At 42.6% G+C, this 23,350-nt stretch overlaps 1 protein-coding gene across 1 annotated transcript in view; it reads left to right on the forward strand.

Moving 5' to 3' along the window:
- The window catches only part of LOC130555347 (uncharacterized), a 130,606-nt gene that overhangs the window by 24,553 nt on the left and 82,703 nt on the right, over positions 1-23,350 (forward strand). The window lies entirely within an intron of this gene.

Raw genomic sequence — 23,350 nt, forward strand, 5'->3', positions numbered from 1 at the left:
AAAAATCCAAACACTGACATGGCGCCGGCTGGAATGCCGGCTGGACAACACATGGTGCCGGCTGGATGGCCGGCTGGACAGTACATAGCGCCGGCTGGATGGCCGGCTGGACAGTACATGGTGCCGGCTAGATGGCCGGCTGGACAGTACATAGCGTCAGCTGGATGGCCGGCTGGACAGTACATAGCGCCGGCTGGATGGCCGGCTAGACAGTACATGGTGCCAGCTAGAAGGCCGGCTGGACAATACGTGGTGCCTGCTAGAAGGCCGGCTGGACAGTACGTGACGCCGGCTGGAAGGCCGGCTGGATGGCCGACTGGGAGGCCGGCTATCACCGGCTGGGCAGGCCTGGATATGGACATGACAGGACAGGATGTCGGCGGCTGGGCAGCACTCTCTGGCAGCTGGGCAGTATCTCCGACGGCTGGGCAGCGCTCTCTGGCAGCTGGGCAGAAAACAAGGACAAAGACAACACACAAACAGAGTCGACTTGACAGGCCTGGGCACCATCTGGGAGGCCGGCAGGGATCTGCGGCGGGAACAGGACACCGGCGGCCTCTACCCTGGAGGGAAACCGGCGGTCTCGATCCTGGAAGGGGTTCCAGCAGTCTCGACCCTGGAAGGGAGTCCGGCGGTCCCGACTCTGGACTGGAGCCCGGCGGCCTCTACCCTCGTAGGGAGTCCGGCGGATTCAACCCTGGAAGGGAGTCCGGCGGCATCGACCCCTCCCGCTGAGATCCCGGTGTCTGCTGGGTCCAGAATGGTCGGTTCATTCTGTCATGATTCGGGGTGAGAGACACAGAGATACAAGAACAGAGGACCCAAGTGCAGACAGGAGGTAAGGGGTTAACAAGACTTTAATAATAATAAAACATGGACAAAACAAAAACCCACGATGGGGTAAAATAACCAAGATATAAACAGGAACACGGACTAACTAAACTAGACAGGACAAAAAAATAACATTTACCATATAACTACAAAAGACTAGACTACACTGACAAGCCATGAACTCACCCCAAGCAACACGACAGAGCACAATGAACCGACACAAGACAGAGAACGCAGGGGCATTAAATAAAGGGACAAATCAAAGGGGAACAGGTGTGGGGCATGAACTAATAAACAACCAGTAACGAGAGATACAAAAGGGCGGAAACACAGACAAGGACCGGAGAGAGTATAGAAGGCCGACAGGATCAAAATGATTCTCTCCACACATAACAAGGGATCCTGCCGTGATTCTGCCACAAGATCAAGAAAGACATGACAAGATGAGGCAGAATCACGACACACAGACTTAAAGCAGCTATTCTATAAATAGAAACGGATACTTGCAAGCTCTGTGCTGGACCAATATCCGTATGCGTGTGTAGAGATGGAATTGTTCATAAGGTTTCTGAATGCAGGCCTGCAGAAAGTTGCGGGCCTCGTGATCGGCCGCATGGCTTAGCCATGTGGCGGCAGAAGTCCATTGTTCCTTCTTTTCCCCCAATGGGGGGAAAAGGGCAGTCTCCGAAGAGATGCCACGAACCAAGATTTGAGGGCCGGTATATAGCAGAAGAGAAGAGAAGAGAAGAAAGTCTTTTCAGAGCAGGCTCGATATTTAACTTAATGAGAGGGCATGCCCACCTGAGTTTGAATCGACCAATCAGAGTTGAGCAGGGAAGAGGTTCTTTGTCCACTCAACAGCTAATTTGCATCTTTAAGACCTCCTGGCAACTTTACAAAATACCATTCCAAATTATAACATAATGAAAAGAAAATGTTCTATGGTCACACAATGTACATAAACAAGGAGGAATTGTAAAGTCAAACATTTATATATCAAATATGCTAAGGTTTGAAGTGCATCAAGACATGATTCATTCGGAGGTACGAATACAAACAAAGCCTGAATTAACTTGCCTATTTAACAATTACAGATTATTTAAAAATGGCAAGAGCGACAACATCTAACCTAGATATTTAGATATATTTATAGAAAAGGACCGTTGAATCACACAAGTTCCTATTTGTCAGAGAAGTTTCTCTGCTAGCTGGTCTGGCAGGTGACAGGACTGGATGGTCTGGACATATTGAGACACAGGGGAAGAGAGAAAGGCACACAGAGCAAGATTCAAGTCAGTACAGATCTGTTGAGCTAAATATGTGGGCTATGTGTTGAATGCTTAAATGAGTTGGTCAGTTAGTGACGCAAACTAAACGCTAATTATCCTAGCCATGAAGGCGGGAGCGGATAAGTGGTGTGGGTGAACACAGAAAAAACGATGAATAATGTTGCTGAAGAGTGTTACCTATGAGGTCATTCTGTGACTTAGGCTATTCGGTTTATCAACATAATTACCAAGAATTTTACTGATGTTCAGATAGGTTCGGTCTCTGATAGGAAGAAGAAAAACAAAACCACATAAGTGAAGAGAGAGAGAGATTAGGATAGATAAGGAGGGTTTCCTTGTTCGACGGTGAACTGTCTCCACACTAAGGTCTATGACATGGCCCGTAGGTAGGGGGCGCTATGGAGTCATAGTAAAGTAAAGTCAGTTAAATCATTAAATGAATAACTGAAATACAAAAATTAGGCGATTGAGAGTTAATCCTATACACCTTAAAGAGTGCAATCTGATTGTTTTGATCAAAGCTCAAATTCAATTAAATTGGTTTAATTAAAATTGAAGTACCATCAAATACAAATCTAACTGCATGGGAGAAAATGTAAGAAACCCTGAGAAGTAATTCAAATAAAAAATTAAATCATCAAAACAATAATGGAATAATATTAATTACCATTATAGTTTGTATATAATAATAAATAATAAACATTCTCAAATAAAGTAAACGGTGAAATAGCAGAATAATTAAATCATAAAATCAAACAAAAGGAGAGACTGACTGAGACTTCACACTAGATAGCGTTGCCCGAGCAAAGGGGGAAGTCAGGCAGAGATGAGACAGGAGAAGTGTTAGACACTTTAAGACAAACTGACCTTTAGTGTTAGTAGACGGTAATATGTCTTCTGCCGGACTTCCGGTTCCACATTCTATGTGGAATTACACTTACATTAACGCGCATTTGCTATGGCGACAAGTGTAATTTGATCGCGGGTCTAATGGCTCGTGTCAGTTTACCTGAACACGGGTACATGGCTTTTCAAACTACACACACAATAGACACACAATAATACACTATAACTGACTAACGGGATTTCTTTGCCGTCCTGAAAGTTATTTGTGTACTTGGTCGGGATTCTTTGCCGACCGTAACATAAAAACAAACAAAACAACTTGATCAAGATTTTTGTAAAACTCCCCTTTAATTAGTAAAACTGACCCGGAGTTATTTACTATTAAAATTCGCTGGGTTAAGCGAATGGGAGGAACATTAATAGTCAGCTACTCTGATTGTTCACCCCAGGGAGCACAATAGCTTAGTTCGCACTGGAATAAACATCAGTAACACCTATCTATGCATTACAATAAGGCCTTAGTAAGACGAGGGAGGAACATCGCTTGCTCTATCTTCTTCGCGCTAAAAGAGGATTTCTTCACTCAATTTAGGATTTTTTTATCTTTATATTGTCACTAAATCTTTGACAGAGGCTGAGGTTTTCTCTGCGAGAAGCTCAAGAGTCTGCCAAGGATAGGTGGGCGGGTCCACACCTTCATTCATACATAAAGTGCCATTAACAGAGTATTTGTTTCAATAAACACCCATAGAAACACACATGAATAGTCACTGAGTTCTGCTCACAAAACAAGTTTTAAAACTGCGCCCGCATTCCCTCCACCAATTATGTAGCGGTTTTAGCTAGTTATAATATTGATGAGCAAAGCTCACCAAATATGGTTCTCCACCAGATCTATCAAGATCACATCCATGAAATGAATTATTTAAAACATCAATTTCAGTCAAGGAATTAGTTTAGCTCAAAGGAAAATACGTATAATAATCGTGATCAAATATACATATTTTACGGTCTCTGATTAGTAATATAAAGCATATGTCATGGCTCTGCTTCCTTAGTCATGTTTTTCTTGGTCCTGCAGCAGAGCCATGACAAAGTCTTTGGTTATGTGTGGAGAGAAACATATTGTTGTCCGTTTGACTATAATATACGTTCTCTCCAGTGTCTTGTCATTGGCCCCATTCCTCTCGTTTCCTCGTTATCTTTCCCTGAGTGTTTGATTACCCACACCTGTCCCATGTCGTTATCCCTCGTTTGTCAATCCCTATAAATACCCTCTTGTTTCTTTGTCTTGTGTTCGTGGATTATATGTATGTGAGTGTACTACGTTGTGTATGCGTTGTGTTTGTGGTGTTACCCTGGTTCCTGGTCTCTGCCTTGTCCTTGATGTGTGAGTTTTGTGTGTTTACCTTGTTTACCCTGTCGTGTTTTTTGTGAGACGTTTGGTCGAGTTTGAGTTAGGTTTTTGCTTCTTTTTGGTTTTACGTTTTGCCCCAACGTGGGAAGTCTTTTGTTTTGTGTATATATACTTCTTAGTTTCGTTTTTCCCCCATCGAGGGTGTTTAGTTTGTGTTTTTGTAAGTAATAAATATATCTTGTTTAACCCCTTCAATTCCTGCCTGCGCTTGGGTTCTTCAGCCACGAGAACCGTGACAGCATAACAATACTTGTATGCATTCGTCCCGCAAATGCATCAATGATATTATATACTTTACATTATCTCATGGCCATAGGTAACGTGACTTTACCAAACAGGATTTAGAGCAAAGGTAGCGATAATCAAACACAGTGAAAGGGACCAAGTTTGTGAGCGTGAATACAGAAAACCCATCACAAATGAATATATATGGTTGTTTATTAAACTCTACTCTACATGGTAAAAAAAACCAATGACGATCATTTAAACAAAAACAATACATGAAACATGAATGCGCTAGGGAGCGCGGAGAGAGAAAGAGAGATAAAGTGAGTGAGAGAGAGAGAGAGGGCATTGCAGCGATTTCTGAACACCAATAAAAATCTTCTTTAACAAGAGGCACAGACTTGACGCAGCTATTCTGTAAATAGAAACAGATACTTGCAAGCTCTGTGCTGGACCAATATCCGTATGCGCGTGTAGATATGGAATTGTTCAAAAGGTTTCAGAATGCAGTCCTGCAGAAAGTTGCGGGCCTCATGATCGGCCGCATGGCTTAGCCACGTGGCGGCAGAAGTCCATTGTTCCTTCTTTTCCCCCAGTGGGGGGAAAAGGGCAGTCTCCGACGAGATGCCACGAACCAAGTTTTGAGGGCTGGTATATAGCAGAAGAGAAGAGAAGAAAGTCTTTTCAGAGCAGGCTCGATATTTAACTTCATGAGAGGACATGCCCACCTGAGTTTGAATCGACCAATCAGAGTTGAGCAGGGAAGAGGCTATTTTCCACTCAACAGCTAATTTGCATTTTTATGACCTCCTGGCAACTTTACAAAATACCATTCCAAATTATAACATAATGAAAAGAAATTGTTCTATGGTCACACAATGTATATAAACAAGGAGGAATTGTAAAGACAAACATTTATATATCAAATATGCTAAGGTTTGCCAGGGAAATTTTGTGTAGTCTTCGACTACTTTGCCCGATACAAGGGAATCAGTCTAAATGACCACCTGCTGACAGGCCCTGATCTGATGAATAGAATGACTGGTGTTCTGGTGCGATTCAGACAACATCCAGTAGCCTTGATATGTGACATTGAGCGCATGTTCCATCAGTTCCACGTTGATGAGGCAGACCGAAATTACTTGATATTTCTCTGGTAGAGCAATGGAGATTGCAACTCTCAGCCACCAACATTCCGAATGAAAATGCATCTCTTTGGAGCATCATCGTCTCCAGGGTGTGCCAACTATGGATTGAAGCATCTTGCTCGAAAGGGTGAACATTCACACTCCCTCGGTGGAAAATTCATCATGAGAGATTTCTACATGGATGATGGCATTGCTAGTGTCGAAAACACAGAGAACGGCATCCAGCTGGCTCAAGAAGCTCGTCAGCTTTGTGGACTGGGAGGTTTGGGGTTGCATAAGTTTGTATCTAACAACAAGGCAGTCTTGGAGAGTATACCACCCAGTGAGCGTGCAGTAGATGTTACTGCCATAAATCTTTCCCTCACGAATCAGCATTTGGAGAGAGTCCTGGGCATTTACTGGGATCTCGGAGAGGATAGCTTCAGATTTCGTGTTAACCCCAAAAATCAACTGACAACACGTAGAGGTATACTGTCCACAGTGGCCTCGTTGTTTGATCCCCTAGGGTTTCTTGCACCATTCGTGCTCAAAGGAAAGGCTGTTCTTCAAGAAACATGCAGAAACCGCATGAGCTGGGATTATCCTTTGCCCAGTGTTTTGCTGCCAAGGTGGGAGTGATGGAAGGTTGATCTGTCTAACTTAGAGAAGATCAACATACCTCGTTACACTGTCCCAGCCGGGTTTGGGAAAATCACAAAGAGAGAGATTCATCACTTCTCAGACGCTACCACGAGTGGGTATGGCCAGTGTTCGTACCTCAGAATCAAAATCCAAAAGGGTGATGTCCATTGTTCGTTGCTCATGGCAAAATCCAGAGTAGCCCCACTCAAGATCACAACAATTCCTCGGCTAGAGTTGACTGCGGCAGTTGTGTCAGTTGCAGTGGATGATATGTTGAAGGAAGAAATGGATCTTGCAGATGCCGAGGCATATTTCTGGATGGATTCCAATGTGGTATTGGGGTACATTAGCAATGAAGCCTGGCGCTTCCACACATTTGTTGCAAACCGAGTTCAGAGAATCCATCGCAGTACGACTCCCCAACAATGGAGATATATTTCCTCGGATGAAAGTCCAGCTGACTATGCTTCACGAGGCCTGAGCGTCGACAATCTTGTCACCTCCAACTGGTTTTTTGGACCTAATATATTATGGGAAAGGCATTTACCTCTCTCTGCAGAAGTTGATACACAACTGCCAATTGGAGACCCAGAAGTCCAGACAGCAAAATCCATCAATACTCAAGCGGTAGGGTGGCCCTGTTTGTCTGATCGTCTCACAAGCTTGTCTTCATGGTCCAAGGCAGTCCAAGCAGTAGCACGTCTACTCCGTGGAATCAGGAAGGACAAATCGAGCGACCACAGTACGGTAGCAGAGCGTGAGGGTGCCTTTGTGGATCACGATGGACTACTTAAGATGGGAGGAAGACTCTGCAACACTTCTGTTCCTGATTCCATAAAGCATCCAATCATAATTCCGAAGGAACACCACCTTACAAAACTCCTGATTGCTGAATGTCACAAGAAAACTGGACATCAGGGTAAAGGCCTTACTATAAACAACATCAGGTCGAGAGGATTTTGGATTCCGGGAGTAAACAGGACTGTAGCCTCCTTCATACGCCTGTGTGTAATGTGTCGTAAGCTTCGCGGACCTCCAGTAGAACGGCTAACCTGCCCTCTGAGCGTGTTGACCCATCCCCTCCGTTCACCTACTGTGGAATGGACTGTTTTGGTCCGTTTATCACCAGGCAAATCATACAAGAGGAATGGACTTATTTTCACCTGTTTCTGCTGTAGAGCCGTCCACATTGAGATGCTGGATGATATGTCCATGGATGCCTATAATAATGGCCTGCGCTGTTTTATCGCCATCAGAGGAACAGTGCGTCAGATAAAATGCGACCGAGGTACTAACTTTGCTGGAGCCAAGAACGAGCTTGCAAAGACCTTGAAGGAGATAGACACAGACAGACTGGTAACCTTCTTGGAAGAAAATCAGTGTGACTTTGTCTTCAACGCACCCCATGCAAGTCACGCCGGAGACGTTTGGGAGAGACAAATTAGGACTGTGAGAAGTGTCCTTGACGCCACTCTATCCTTATCCTCTGGAAGATTGGATGACTCTTCTCTTCGTACCTTCTTCTATGAAGCCATGGCAATTGTAAACAGCCGACCACTCACAGTGGACAATTTAACGATCCTAAGAGCCCCGAACCATTGACTCCAAATCACCTGCTCACTTTGAAACCTGCACAAGCTTTCCTGCCTCTAGGTAAATTCATCAAGGAAGACCTGTATGCCCGCAAGAGATGGCGCCATGTCCAGTACTTGGCAGAACAGTTCTGGAGTCGTTGGCGGAGGGAGAACTTGTCTAACATCTCCACCAGACAGCGATGGCTTACGCCAAGAAGGAACTTGCAGGTTGGAGATATAGTCTTGGAGAAAGCAGATGATGTGCAAAGAAATGAGTGGCGCTTGGCAAAGGTTATTGAAACCGTTGCTGACAAGGATAGTCTCGTCAGAAGAGTAAAGATGCGCTTCGGAGACAGAAAACTGGGAAAAGATGGTAAACGCCTGAACAAGCCTTCAGTAGTTGAGCGCCCAGTGCAGAAGCTGGTTCTGCTGTTTGATGCTGCTTAGCTTCTGTATATATCCTTTAAGTTAAGCAGTTCATAGTAAGTGTTTAGTAAAATTGTTCGTGACTCACAGTTAGTAGTCGTAGTCACTCAGAATTTGGTGGGAGTGTAAATAACCCTCAGTTATTTCATTAGTTTTAAAATTTTACACAATCAAAAAATATTCTGATATTATTTATCGTAATTCTATATTTTCTTAAGTATAGTTGTCTATTTTATTTTGAAATGTTATGTTGTCCGCTTTAAGTTATTCTGCCTGGAGACCTTTATTCTGAAAAAAGGCGGCTTGCCGGAAATGCAAACGGACCGCTCGCGCGTGGTTCAGGGTATAAACGGAAGATCGCAGTGAGACGGATTCACGGTTTTAATTATACAATTACGGACACTTTCAAGTGAATTTTAGGCATCTAGTCACTGTTTGTTGTTTTATATTTGTAGTGTTTTTAGTATTTTTTTATTTTGTTGTTTAGCACCTAGTTGGAAGGGAGAACAAGGTATTCATGTATATTTATACTCCCATAACTTAGCGTGTCTTGACTCTGTGATTGTTTTGTATGTATTTGCTTGATTTATGAGTCATTTTATGTTGTCTAGGATAAATGTTAGTATTAATTTCGTAATTTTGCTATATGTCAATATTGTTTATTCATGTTTTCTAGCTCTTACATTGTTGTGACGGTGTTGTGAAGCTAATAAGGACAATAAACAAATAAAGGAAACCGTACAATATCAGTGCAAGAGCTACATCCTTTATTATTTTGACCGGGCTGCTACACGCTTGCTTTCAAAATGTTTAGGCAAATTAGGTGAATATTGTATGTTGTTTAACATATTTTTTGTGCAATGTGTAATACTTTTTCTATGTGTAGATAGGACTATTGACTGTAATTGCGCAATGTATTTAGCACATACTAGGGAAAATAAAAAAAGTTAAAATCAAAAGTAAAAAAAAAGCTGTATGTGTTTGTTGACCCACATTTTATTACACTTTTGGGTGGTGTGGAGGTGGCAATTTCAAGTTAAGTTTTTATTACGGCCTATGTATTATCTAGCTTTCTAGCTCCAAACAAAATGTTTATTGTACACATACATTACCAGCACTTTATTAATAATGAGCACAAAGTGTGTTCATTATGAATATGAACCTTTCAGTTAGAGAATGATAAAGGAAGAGCTAATCAATCAAATTTCTCAGCAAATCAGGTTTTCAGTTTCATTACGTATTGCCTTCTGCAGTTGTTGGAACACATGATAGGAAGTGTGTGATATATAAGGTTTGTAACGGCCTGAAAACCTTTAATCACATAGTTCCTCTAAATAATTAGAGGATAGTTCACAATAGTCTCAAAGAAGAAATCATGGCTGCACTAAACAGCAGCAGGAGAACGACAAAGACACTGACAACCACCAAGTAAGCATTTTGACCATTTCTCTTTTAAACACAACATTTTTACTTTGCATAAAATGTGGAGTAACTTTAATACAGCAATCCAGCAACAAACATGCATCCCTTGTTAGAACCAATAACTTGTCCATACTATATATATTTTTAATTCTTTACTTTATTAATGTATGTTCAGTGTTTAAATTTTTATTGTACTGTATTTTTTATTAATTTAGTTTAGAATTTAAAAGATTTGTTCAAACAAAAAATAAAAAAAAATAAAAACATAAGTCAAATATAGGCGTGTTTAAGCGCAATTCTCCAGTTGTCCTGCAGGTGGCCTCATAAATCTGTCTTCTTACGATGCACTTGGGGCTTTACGATTACTCTAGAGCAGCGGTCTCCAACCTGTTTTAAACCACGGACCGGTTTTGTTTTAAAAATATTCACACGCCCCGGCTGGTGGGGGTGGCGGGAAGAACAATGAAAATAATTACTCATTACTGTGAATAAATAACTACATATTACGTACTTATTTATTATTAATTTATTTAACATTTAATTTCCATTAACTCAACTCAACTCAACTCAACTTTATTTATATAGCGCTTTTACAATTTTCATTGTTACAAAGCAGCTGCACATGAGACACATTGACTACAAGCAAAACAATCAAAGTTGTACCTGCAAAAACAAGAAAAGGTTGAAACAAGGAAGACAGACACACCCACACACAAAAGACTCCACACACACAACACGCACACGCACCAACACACACAGACACAGAGACACACACACACACACTGTTATCCGATTAATAAAAAAAAACAATCGTCCAATTATACGGTTATTAAAATAATCGTTAGTTTCTGCCCTAATTTATTGTGAATGTCTGAACATAAACTTTATGTACTTTTACTACTTTTTGCTCCTTTGTTTAATTATTTTTCAGATTGTTATTTATCTTTTCAGAATTGTGTATCTGTTACACTGTGAAGTAGTTGGAAAAGTGTTTCTGTAAAAGGAAACCTTTATGCTTCTGTTATAGATGCAAATCTGATTGTCACAGTCACATGATGTAAAATAGAATGACTCCAAAGGTAATATACAACTTGTCTGCGGATTTTTTGTTGTTGTGTGTTTTCTATATTGGGGTGGCCGATGGGAGGCGCCAATACTGATCTCGCATACCCCTCACAAAATGTGCAGTTGCGCCCCTGTGAAATGGCATATCCTCGCTCTCTCTAGCGTCACTTCTAAGCGTCGTCAATTAATGATGACTGTACACATTGCACATTGGAAATATAAAAAATTAAGTTTAAATACATACTTTAGGAAACACCTGTGTATCCTCGCTCATGACTCCTGAGAAAGCCTCCTCTCTCCTCGATCCTGGCCTCCTCCCGGTGCATTTAGAGAATTGAGATGTCCATAAATATGGCTGCGCTCAATCAGTTTCCAGGTCATAGAATGGAGGAGCGAGGAAACATATTGGCATATTGAGAAGCACCCACAGCCTACCCAGAGTTGATTGAATTAACTCAAATCAGCTGTTCTGAAACCAAAAACTCGTTTCTCCAAAGCCCTTTTAAAAGGAAAGCCAGAAACCATTAGGCAAAAAAGCGTAATGGCTAATGCTAACGCCCTGGCTTCAGCGGAACGCAGAAAAGTTCTATTTGAAAATTCTATTTGAAATATAAACAGAGGGCGCCTTTGTGATAAGTAATCGAATATGTTAAAAGTACAATACTAATTTCTCGCTAGAAATGCAATCCAAAGTTTTAAAAAGAGAAAATATAACTTTATTTACACAAAAAACTGTGCTCCAGCCGCTGCTCAACCAATCACATTCCACCGCATGAGCACAAGCATATAATTGTGAGACATTGAAGGCAGCGAAGGATAAATCAAAGTCAAAAGTCAAAGTCTGCTTTATTGTCAATTCTGCCACATGTACAGTAGGCTACATACATATAGAGGATTGAAATTGTGTTCCTCTCAGACCCATGGTGCATACAAATAACACTACACAGAATAAAAATATATCAAAAAGATACAGATAAATACACATTATTATATGTATGTAAAATACAACTTTACAAGCAGGGATATTTAAAAAAATAAAAAGAAGATAGGTAAAGGCAGATAGAGTGCAAAGTGAAATATACAACAGTGCAGATGTGAGGTAGTGCAAAGAGCTTATTAGTCTGTTTAAAGTGACAAAGAGAGCAGGCTTTGTTTAACTCTGTCAGAAGAGGTAGTTGAAGAGGGGCAGACCGATGCTTAATGAGGCAGTGAGCAGTCCAATGCTGCATAAAGTGACTAGTGCGGGTTAGTGTATCTTGTGGTGGGGGGCGGGTGGGATTTGGCAGTGGAAGGACCTACGGATGTGGTCAGAGTTCAGTGGTGCATGGGGCAAGAGAGGGGAGGGAGTTTAGCTTCCTGACTGCCTGGTGGTTGACGCTCTCCTTTAGTCTGCTGGTCGAGCCCAGTCTCATGAATTGCGTATAAATAACACGCGCGTTGCATTATCGTGAAATACGTACGCCAAAGTTAGATTTTGCGTGCATATGATAAGCCTATTTTGCGTGCATATGATACGCAAATTTAGCGCGCGTGCATATTAACCGGTAATTTGTCTTATTAACCTGTCCCCTAAACCAAACCCTAAACCTAATGTTAGCGTGCGTGCATATTATAACCTCTACCCAAACCAAACCCTAAACCTAACAGTATTATTTGAATGATTTTAGTGTTTCCTCTTCGTGTACGTTTCCAAATGGCTGCTCTCCAGCGAGGTGCATGCAAACATTGGCGTATCATATGCACGCAAAATCTAACTTTGGCGTACGTATTACACGATCATGCAACAGCGTGTTATTTATTCATGAGACCGGGTTGTGGCCTGGAGACTCCACAGTCTCCTTCCTGATGGCAACAGCCTGAAGAAGCTGTGTGTTGGGTGAGTGGGATCACCTGCAATGCAGAGGGCTTTTCGGGTGAGACGGGTTCCATAAATGTCCTGGAGGGAGGGGAGAGAGACACCAATGATCTTCTCAGCTGCTCTCACTATGCGTTGGAGGGTCTTGCGGCAGGACGCTTTGCAGGTGCCATACCACACAGTGATGCAGCTAGTCAGAATGCTCTCGATGGTGCCTCTGTAGAAGGTGCACATGATGGGGGCTGGGGCTCTTGCTCTTCTCAGTTTGCGGAGGAAGTAGAGACACTGCTGTCCAGGAGAGATCCTCAGTGATGTGCACCCCCAGGAACTTGGTGCTGCTCACTTTCTCCACAGTCGCCCCATTGACGGTCAGAGTGTGTACTTTCCTGAAGTCAACAACAATCTCCTTCGTCTTCTCCACATTCAGAGTGAAATTGTTGTCACTGCACCACCTGGCCAGGTGGCTCACCTCGCTCCTGTAGTTTGTCTCATCTCTGTTGCTAATGAGACCCACCACAGTCGTGTCATCCGCAAACTTGATGAAGAGGTTGGAGTCGTGTGACGATGTGCAGTCATGGGTCAGCAGGGTGTAGAGGAGGGGGCTAAGCACACATCCTTGGGGGGCCCCTGTGTTCAGTGTGATGGTACTGGATGTGTTACTGCCGACCCGTACTGCCTGAGGTCTCCCTGTCAGGAAATCCAACAGCCAGTTGCACAGTGTAGTGTTTAGTCCCAGCTGGACCAATTTGTGAGTGAGCTGTTGAATGATGATTGTGTTAAATGCTGAACTGAAGTCTATGAACAGCATTCTGACGTACAAATCTTTTTTGTCCAGATGAGTGAGTGCAGCGTGGAGGGCAGTGGCGAGGGCATCATCGGTTGAGCGCTTGGACCGATATGCAAACTGGAAGGGGTCCAGGGAGGGGGGAGGACAGACTTGATGTTGTGCATGACTAGCCGTTCAAAGCACTTCACGAGAATAGGAGTAAGTGCAACTGGACGGTAGTCATTGAAGCAGGATGGAGATGACTTCTTTGGGACTGGAATGATGGTGGTAGTTTTGAAGCATGTGGGGACAACAGCCTGACTCAGCAAGATGTTGAAAATACATCCATGCTGCCTTCAAAAATCGACCTGATGAAGGTAGTTAGGATGTGCCTTGATGCCTTACTACATTGAAATGTCGCCTCCGAAGGCTCATTGTGCGGTAGTGCTTACGGCTGAAAAATCAGAAAAAAACTCAGCCACGAGTGCCAGTTCTCATCAGAGGCATTACAGCTGCAGTCAGTGACTTTTGAGTAATAGTTACTGAGTAAATGTTAATGATTACCAGGGAGTAACAGGTACATTTTATAACAGGGAGATCCTATTGGTAGTAATCTTTTGAATTTACATTTGTTTGAAAACTGTTTACGTATGATTTTGTTATGGTCTCATTTTGTGACCGATATCAGACAGGAGCTAAACTGTTTAAGACTTTATAAGTGATTAGAAGAAATGTATAATCTGTACGGTACTTAAGGGTGGGATAACATGCCATGTCATGTATTCTGACTTCTTTACACTGTTGAACGTGCTGGCTTCTCATGCTTAACATGGTCAACTTGTTAAAAAACGAGTTGGACGTATGATGTAGTATTTGTGTGCTTGATACACGCCCCCACCACTCCAACTTGTTTCGGAGTGTTTTTTTTATAAGTCTGCTTCGTAACAGGGATCCTATTTCCTTTTATTGAACAATTCTCCTGAAAAAGCACGCCCACGGCAAGGCGAAAGAAATAGCCCGCCCACGAGCCAACCGATGAGCAACCTTGAGGTCGTTGTGTCAAGATTGGCAGCAGCTCCTTACTCTTGCGATAGTGAGAGAAGTTGAGGTGTGTTTGTTTGTTCACGGCATTTCAGTGATTACTGTTATATAAATGGTGGATATAAAGCTGGATTTGGAGATGGTTTGAAACTGATAGATGGAGCAGTCCCAGTGCTAAAACATGCCGGATATGAACTGCACGTGGTAAGTCAAACTAAGTCATATGTCTGTGTTTTGTTGGCAATCGGCGCGTACGTGCATAATAATAACGAAGGGAATTCAATGATTTATTGTGTGCTCGTGCTGTAGTTCCGTCCCCCCTGCATGCCTCCAGCAGCTCGTCTTTTTCTGGAAAATCATACAGCTGTATCTCTCTTTTATAAATTTGATCAAATTAAATACTCTTCGAAGATACGACTTATGCAATACTACTGTATAGGTACTCAAGATTATTATGAGATTGGCAGAAACTGCGTGTGTTATCCCATCCTTGGGCAGCCAGTGTAGAGATGATAAAATTGGGGTTATGTGATCATATTTTCTAGACCTGGTAAGCAGGGCCGTACGCCGGATTTTGGAAATACCGAGGTTTAAAAACTGAATTTGTCTGAACTTTTTTGATCTACATATGTGCATTTTTGTCATGACACACGAAGGCTGAGACTCAAATGCAGGGGGTAAACAGACAAATATTTATTGAAATAAGGCAAAAAACAAAACAAAAGGCAAAGTCCAAACTCAAGATAGTCTAGGTGGTAATAGGCACGCAGTTCACGGGGAGAAACTCGACCCGGAAGATTCACAGAGAGACAGCAGGAAAAACCCTTCGAAAAGGAGCACAGTCCACAGAGAGAGACTCGACCCGGAAGATTCACAATGAGACAGCAGGAAAAACCCTCGGGGAGAACAACACAGCAGTAGCGAACTGAATGAGGGAAGGTCCCTCAACCCGACTACTCACGAGGAGAGAATCCAAAGAACTCCATTCGGAGATGCGTGCTCAGTAACAGGTGCGGTGTCTACCCACTGGAGGGAGACGAGATCTGGAGCGCCAACGGGAACTGCAGGGTAAAACAAACCAATAACAGGGGAGGCACGGGAAATCAGAACTGAGACCAGAGTGAAACAAATAGGGCTGAGACTAAGAAACTACTGTGGCTAAGACAAAGACTAAGGTAAGGCATTAAACAGAGCTAGGCGCGCTAGCCTGAGGCAGTCAGCATACGCTATACACGAGCAACGGTCTGACACAAGACGAAGGAACACGAGGGATTAAATAGGGAACCTAACAGGTTGCAGGTGAGATGGCGAGAAGTGATAATTAACTAATGGCCGGGACGATCTACAGGTGAGCAGCGTGATGAGAAACCGGTGAGGGGAAAGCCTGACGGGGAGACACGAGGGCGGGGTAATGACGTAGACACCGAGCGCATGGTGAACTGTCAAAACAACGCTCACATGCGCTCGACAAAAAACAAACACACCTCCGTGCCAGACAAAACCTGCCGTGTCCGGGGTCACGACACATTTTAATACGTTTGGAGTGCAAATTACATAACAATTGCTAAAACCATCTATGTCTTTTTATGTTTATCAGTAATGAAAGTATACACATGGTCAATTGATATTTTTATACAAATACTACCAGATTGAAATACAACCTGTCTGTCATAAAGGATCATAATGCATTTGGGTTTGAAATTACATAAAGGTAAGAGGTTTCCATTTTTGAGTGTACTGTCCCTTTAACGTTTTTGTGTATCTACAGAAGTTGCAGACACTTAGGTTTTTATTAAAAATAGGTCAACTTAAAATAATATAGAAACAGAATTAAAGAATGAGAATTTGTTTAAAAGGGATGCATTTGAATTATTTGCAAATCATATAGTTGTTTTAATAGGCTAACCACAACCTATAAACACACCTGATTCAAGCCACGCAGTTTAGCATGAACTAGTGAAGGTCTGGTAATGTTTTTGTCGCGTCAAACTGACATTAAACACGTAAATGATATATTTTCAGCATTTGTAGTTTGGATTACTGGATATTACAATCGGTCGTTTACACAGGTTTGTTGTTTAAATGTTGACGCGCGTCAAGCAGCTGCATTTTGGACGAATTGTAGTTTGTTTATTGATAATGAGGGAAGGCAACCACTTAGTAGTGCATTACAATCAAGTCATGAAGTCATAAATGCATGAATGAGCTTTTCTGCATCAGCAACACATAGAATATTACACAGTATGGCAATGTTTCTAAGATGGAAGAAGGCTATTTTCGTGACATTTGAGACGTGTTTTTCAAAAGACAGATGGATGTCAAATATAAAACATCCATTAACGATTCTAGTATTTTATTATTTATCTCTGACAGCCAAAGGATGAGTATATAGTTAAGACTTACAGCCTGTATGTATGGGTTTTAAACAGGTTGTTAGGATTTATATATATTTGGATTTTTTTTTTATTCACATTCCCCACAAAAAACATATGAAACATAAAAAAGCGCTGCCAAGGATGGGGTCACTTGACTGAAATGTATTTTATGATCCTTAAATCGTTTGATCTGAAGGTGTATGCTTAATACAAAAATATAAGCCTGACAACAAAAAACTAAAATAGAAAAATGTTTAATACATTGCTTGGACTGAATATTGAAAACATGTAAGAGCACAAAATATTTATAGACCACTACAGATGACATAAACAACATTGGTGCAATGCTAGTCCAGAACAAGTTTCAGTTTTTTAACACTACACAAACGCTTGAACAAAATACAACAGAACATTTATAACAGAATGTTAAACAAATATCTTTCAGATTTAATTACAGATGTGATATTTAAAATAATAATAAAAACAAAACGTTTACTAATATTCTTAAATGTGGAATTGACCCTAAACTTTTGAATTGCATGTGTACATTTTACAACTTAGTAAATAAATAAAATGTGAGGGATATTCTGAAAATATTCATGAAGATTTGGTTGTGATTTTGTTACCTCTGCTACAGCTGTAATGCAGTGTATGTGAGCGGTCACCTGCTGCCGTCAGATCTAGAACAACAGGAGCCATCTCTTTCATTACACATGGCCTTATCAATACACCACAGGAGGGGTTCTGTCACAGCCAGGGCTGATCTGAGAACAGTATTATCCTGGTAATTGGTGGAGGCCAGTGGATTATATCTGATTTGGGATCAGGGTCTATGGAGTGACTCATATTTCGTGATAGGAATGGAGAGATTTTACCCCTTAAATGAAACAAGGTCACTTTTAATCTGGACTGATTTCTTGTCTCTGTTTTAAATTAAAAACTCTGTGTGATTCTGATTAACCTGCGCTTCTGTGTGACATGTTTGCCATGGGAACGTGTTGTTATGAATGGCAATAGCAAATCTGTCCTCTGCCTTCACAGTATTCTGCTCTAATTTACTGCAATCCCAGCAAAAAAGAAAATAAGACCATCTTAAATGTCCATACTGGTTAGGTATAAATGTCATGGCTCTGCTTCCTTAGTCATGTTTTCCTTGGTCCTGTAGCAGAGCCATGACAAAGTCTTTGGTTATGTGTGGAGAGAAACATATTATTGTCCGTTTGACAATAATATACGTTCTCTCCAGTGTCTTGTCATTGGCCCCATTCCTCTCGTTTCCTTGTGATCTTTCCCTGAGTGTTTAATGTCCCACACCTGCCCCGTGTAATTATCCCTCGTTTGTCTTCCCTATATATACCCACTTGTTTATTTGTCTTGTGCTCTTGTATTGCGTTGTTCTGCGTTGTGTATGTGTTCATGCTCGTGTTGTCGCCCGTGTTCCTGTTCCATGCCTTGTTTGAGAACTGAGAGTTTTGTGTTTTTGCTTTAGTTTTATCCTGCCTTGTTTTATTTAAGACGTTGTGTCGTGTTTTTTAGTTAGGGTTTTGCTGTTCTTGTTTTTCCTTTTGCCCCCACGTGGGAAGTCTTGTTTGTTTAATACAGATTCTTAGTTTCGTTTTTCCCCCATCGAGGGTGTTTTGTTTTGTGTTTTTTATATAATAAATACCCTTGTTAACCCCTTCACGCCTGCCTGCTATTGGGTTCTTTCTGCCAGTTCGTGACAGAATACAAGAGCCCATTCAGAACCCAGCGGGCAGCAAGATGGACGGCACGGCGTCGTCCTCACGGTCCGCTCAAGCCCGCTTGCTGCTAGGTTTCCGCCAGGGGAACTACGGGAATCGGGAGTTCGCCGGGGCATTCTCGGCGGTGGCTGAGAGGGCTGAGTTCAACGAGGCAGAGTTGAAGACGATCTTCAACTGCTGCCTCACTCAACGCCTCACCCCGTCTGAGAAGAGGCTGCTGGGTCCCCTAGGGTTCGCGGCAATGGTCAGGTTCCCGATCGGGGACGATCCCGGGGGTGGGGTTCCACGTGGGACTTCCACCTCGCGGTCGATCACGCCGGAGGGCCTTGACCTGACTGCCGCTGCCCGGGGGGCTTGAGCTCCACGGTCCCCGTTCACTCTGGTGGCGCCGGTAGCGAGCGGGAGGGAGGGGATCCGGGGATGACGTCGGCTAATTCCTCCGCTACGGAACTCCCTCCGGTCCCCACGGATTCGCCAAGGTCGGCTATGGATCCGGTGGTGCGGAGAAGGAGGGAGAGGCGCAGCGGAGGAGCGTCCACGCCGGTGCAGCCGGCGGTGCTGCCGGCGTCCAGTCCGGTGGTGCTGCCGATGTCCTGTCCAGTCCGGTGTCCAGTCCGGCGTCCATTCCGGTGCAGCCGGCATCCAGTCCGGTGCAGCTGGCATCCAGTCCGGTGGTCCAGCCGGCGTCCAGTCCGGTGGTCCAGCCGGCGTCCAGTCCGGTGGTCCAGCCGGCATCCAGTCCGGTGGTCCAGCCGGCGTCCAGTCCGGTGCAGCCGGCGTCCAGTCCTGCCTGCTATTGGGTTCTTTCTGCCAGTTCGTGACAATAAAGGTATCCACTGAGTGTGTTTCCAGAATCCATCGTTCCAACAAACATTTGCATTTGCAAACATGCAGCACAAACTTGAAGTTGGAAGTACAGCTCAAAGCCTGCGGTTGGAAGAACAGTTCAGGAACAGTGTTTTTGACCTAAGCAGAAGTTATAGATCACTACGGCAGCTTTACCTCCTAAACTACACAGTTCAAACAATGGGTCTTCAACAGAGTTACTAGGGTTTGGGAAACAGTCATAATTACATTGTTCATTTCCGAAATGATGCATTGATTGTATTACAGTGGTTATGTTCTTGTGAGTTGGAAATGCACTCCTGGTTAGATAAAATGGCTGGTGCGCATGGTCATTGCTAAAATTTGCAGGATAAACAGCTACGGGTGGCTACATCACCTGCTTTCCCAAGCCCATTAACTATACACTAAACTGGTGCGAAATTGCCTTCTTTTAGATCAACAACCACCTGCTGCTCAAACTGCCACAAACTTCTACAAAAGATTGCAGTTCTCAAAACAAAGTTACTTGCGATTAGGGTTGGGAATCGTTTCAATTTTATCGATTCTGTTGGACTTTAAAGGCAGTCCTGCATGTTCAAAAATTTGAAAGAGACTTTTCTCCAAATTATATAGAAGTTTTTACATCTGATAATAAAAGTAACAAAGCTTTGGGTTGTCAGACAATCTCCTCGCTCCACCAAAAAGCCAACAACCCAGATTATCCAAAAACACCCATATTTATTCAGTATGTAACGTCGGTCTCGTCTTCTGACTCCTCCTTTCCCTTTTAAGGAGTGCTGCTCCCTTTCCACCAATCACCGTGAAGTCCTTTTTCTTAGTTCCTGTAAAATAACATTTCAAAACGTATATCCTGTGGTCAGTCGCCAGTCCTGAGGAATGTTCTCCATGACAGTTTCATTTGGGGAGCGGTCTCCTAGAAACAGTTCATTGTGGCCGGACAACATACCAACATTCTTAACATTCTTTTCGTAAAAAGAAAACACTTAATCATCTAATACTTTTAATTATGTAGCGTTGTTTCTTAATCCTATGATTCATTAAAACACATCACAACTCATGATTATACTTAAAACATATGCAGTGGATTGATTCATAACATTTTTATGTGAAAAACACTCTTTGTGTGTGTGTGTGTGTGTTGATCTAGATAATTTATGGCTCCAACCCCCATTTGCCACAGTAACTATCTTACTGAGTAAGATAGCAAGCACATGACAAAATCACACAGCTTAATGATTTAATGAAAGAAAACACTTATTGATTATATTGATATTTAAATCATACTTTTATCTGAAAAATATTCCCACAATTCCCTCTCTTGACCTCGTAAGAGGTCACACATCATCTTCTCCTTCAAGAGCTATTTTTCCCTCCTCAATCAATTACTGCACATAAATCGAACGCGAAACTTCCCCCCGACCCATTGAGATAATCCAGTTCTATTCCCCCATACTTCTGCAAACACGGGTCTGTTGATGTAGTTGACCTTCTGTGTCTAGTTTTTGGTGTGGTGCTATTACCTTCCTGGTTTCTTTGTATTCCAAAGATTATTCCTACGATCGTTCCTGCAATTATTCCTAACATCCCCAATAATTTCCAATTTTCCCACAGTTTCATTTTGTTGCTGTTATATTCACCCTCTCTAGTAATGTCTTGTTATCTTTACAAAATCAACACTTCTTAAAAACTTAATACCCTAAAACTTGTAAGAAAACATTCTTAAAAATACACTTTTAAACCTGAAAATTAAAAAACATTGAAAAACACTCAAAATCACACATTAATGAAAACTTGATTATAAGGAATAAATGGTTATTTGTATGTCTACGTCCGTAAACATTTCACTCAGAATCTTTTGCACTTTCTTGAAGTCTAGTTTATCTAGACCACACCCTAGCCGGGGTACTGAGATACTTCTTACTCTCTTAGCCACACACCAATCTCTCATGTGTTTTAGGCTTTCTGTGAAACAGTCATATGTTGGTAAATCAGTGTATTGTTCTTTGGTTATTAGGTGAAAAATAATTCTGCCGTCTTCTTCTTTAGTCACTGCACATTCACCTGGTTGTTTGTTTTGATCAATTACTTTCTCTGTACCATATCGCCGTTTGCACTGTTTAGCTATACCTGCTCCGTATGCACAGTCAGCACTTACACAATGGGCCAATGATTCTGTGTGTGGGCTTGTGAAAATGTCGCCTGTTTTGTGTATAATTTGGAGCTGTTGGTGTTGTCCAGTGGCAATTTCAGTGTCTGTTTTACCAATTTCAGTGTCTGTTTTACCGTCACTTTGTTTATCCTCCCTCTCTTGGACCTGAGTCCTCAGGTCCAAACCAGTGTCAGCAAGAGACCTAGAAGGTGGGTCACAAGCTACACAGGATGTTAAATGGAACCAAGTATCGCCTTTGTCTTGTAGTTGCACACAGTGTGAGGTGCGAGCTGTTACTTACGATGGGGCTTAGACCACCGTGGTTCACTCCACTTTCTGCGGAAGATCCTGATCCTGACCCAGTCAGCTGTGACTGGAGATGGCAGTTCCTCCGGTTGTGCTGGTACAGGAGTTACCTGATGGGAAAAGGTTCGAATCAGAGCTGTTAGTTTATCAAAATACACAATATGTGACAATGGCTGCACTGTGTCCTCTCTCAACGCCGTGGTTGGTCCTGGAAATTGACGACCTGTAAGCAATTCAAAAGGTGTAAAGACTGAGATCCTGTTGACAGAAGAACGAATAGACATGAGAGCAATGGGTAAAGCTGACAGCCAGTTCAATTTAGTCTGTGCACAGATTTTAGCCAATTTTAGTTTAATTGTCAGGTTTAAACGTTCAACCTTACCTTGGCTGGCCGCATGGTAAATTGTACCATACGCATGTGTTAGGCCTAGAGCCTGTTCAACAATTTTCAAATGTTCATTTTTAAAATGGGTGGCATTGTCAGATCTGATACGTCGTGGGAACCCATAGTGTGGAATGTAATGGTTGATTAGACACTTTATTACGGCCGTACTGTCCTCTCGGCCGACAGGATATGCTTCTGGCCAACCAGTGAAATAATCAACAATCACCAAAACATAGCGTTTGCCATGTACTCGTGTAATCATGTCTGTGAAGTCAATCACAATTTCTTCCCCTGGACCAGATGTCAAAGGGACACACCCCCGTTTGGGTTTGATGCTAGGTTTTACATTGTGTTCCTGACAGATACAACAACTCGTCACATGACCTGACACCATGGATTGCAAAAATGGATGCCACCAATGTTCGAGAGCTCTCATCATTTGTTTGTCACTGACATGGCTTACCCCATGGGCTTGTGTTAACATTGAACCGGTCAGAGAGACAGGCAATGCCGGGCGTCCATCTGGCGCTTGCCATAGACCATCACTAGCACAGATGCCTCCATGCTGTGACCAGACTGATTGTTCTTCAGGGGCAGATTTCTGTTGTTCTTTGACCAAATATTCTCGAGTGAAACGAGGCAAAAGATCACTACAGGCTCTATCTGATCTTACCACCTGCTGAGTTGCAACATAGCCAGCTTCAGTTTTGGCAGCTAGATCAGCTGCATTGTTTCCATCAGTGATAGGGGAATCATTTTTGGAATGTCCTGGACATTTAATAACTGCTACCTCTTTGGGTATCATCAGAGCCTCTAAAAGGTCTCTGGCTTCGCATGCATGCGTGATTGGTCGACCTGAGGATGTGATAAAACCACACCTCTGCCATAAGGGCAATTCCACGTGGACAGCTGTTACAACATATGCTGAATCGGAATATATGTTCACACGGGTCTCACCAGCGTAGTACAGGGCTCTTGTCACTGCTATCATCTCTGCTCTCTGTGCTGACTGTTTTCCTTC

Source organism: Triplophysa rosa, linkage group LG6 (assembly GCF_024868665.1).
Source record: "Triplophysa rosa linkage group LG6, Trosa_1v2, whole genome shotgun sequence".
NCBI lineage: Eukaryota > Metazoa > Chordata > Actinopteri > Cypriniformes > Nemacheilidae > Triplophysa > Triplophysa rosa.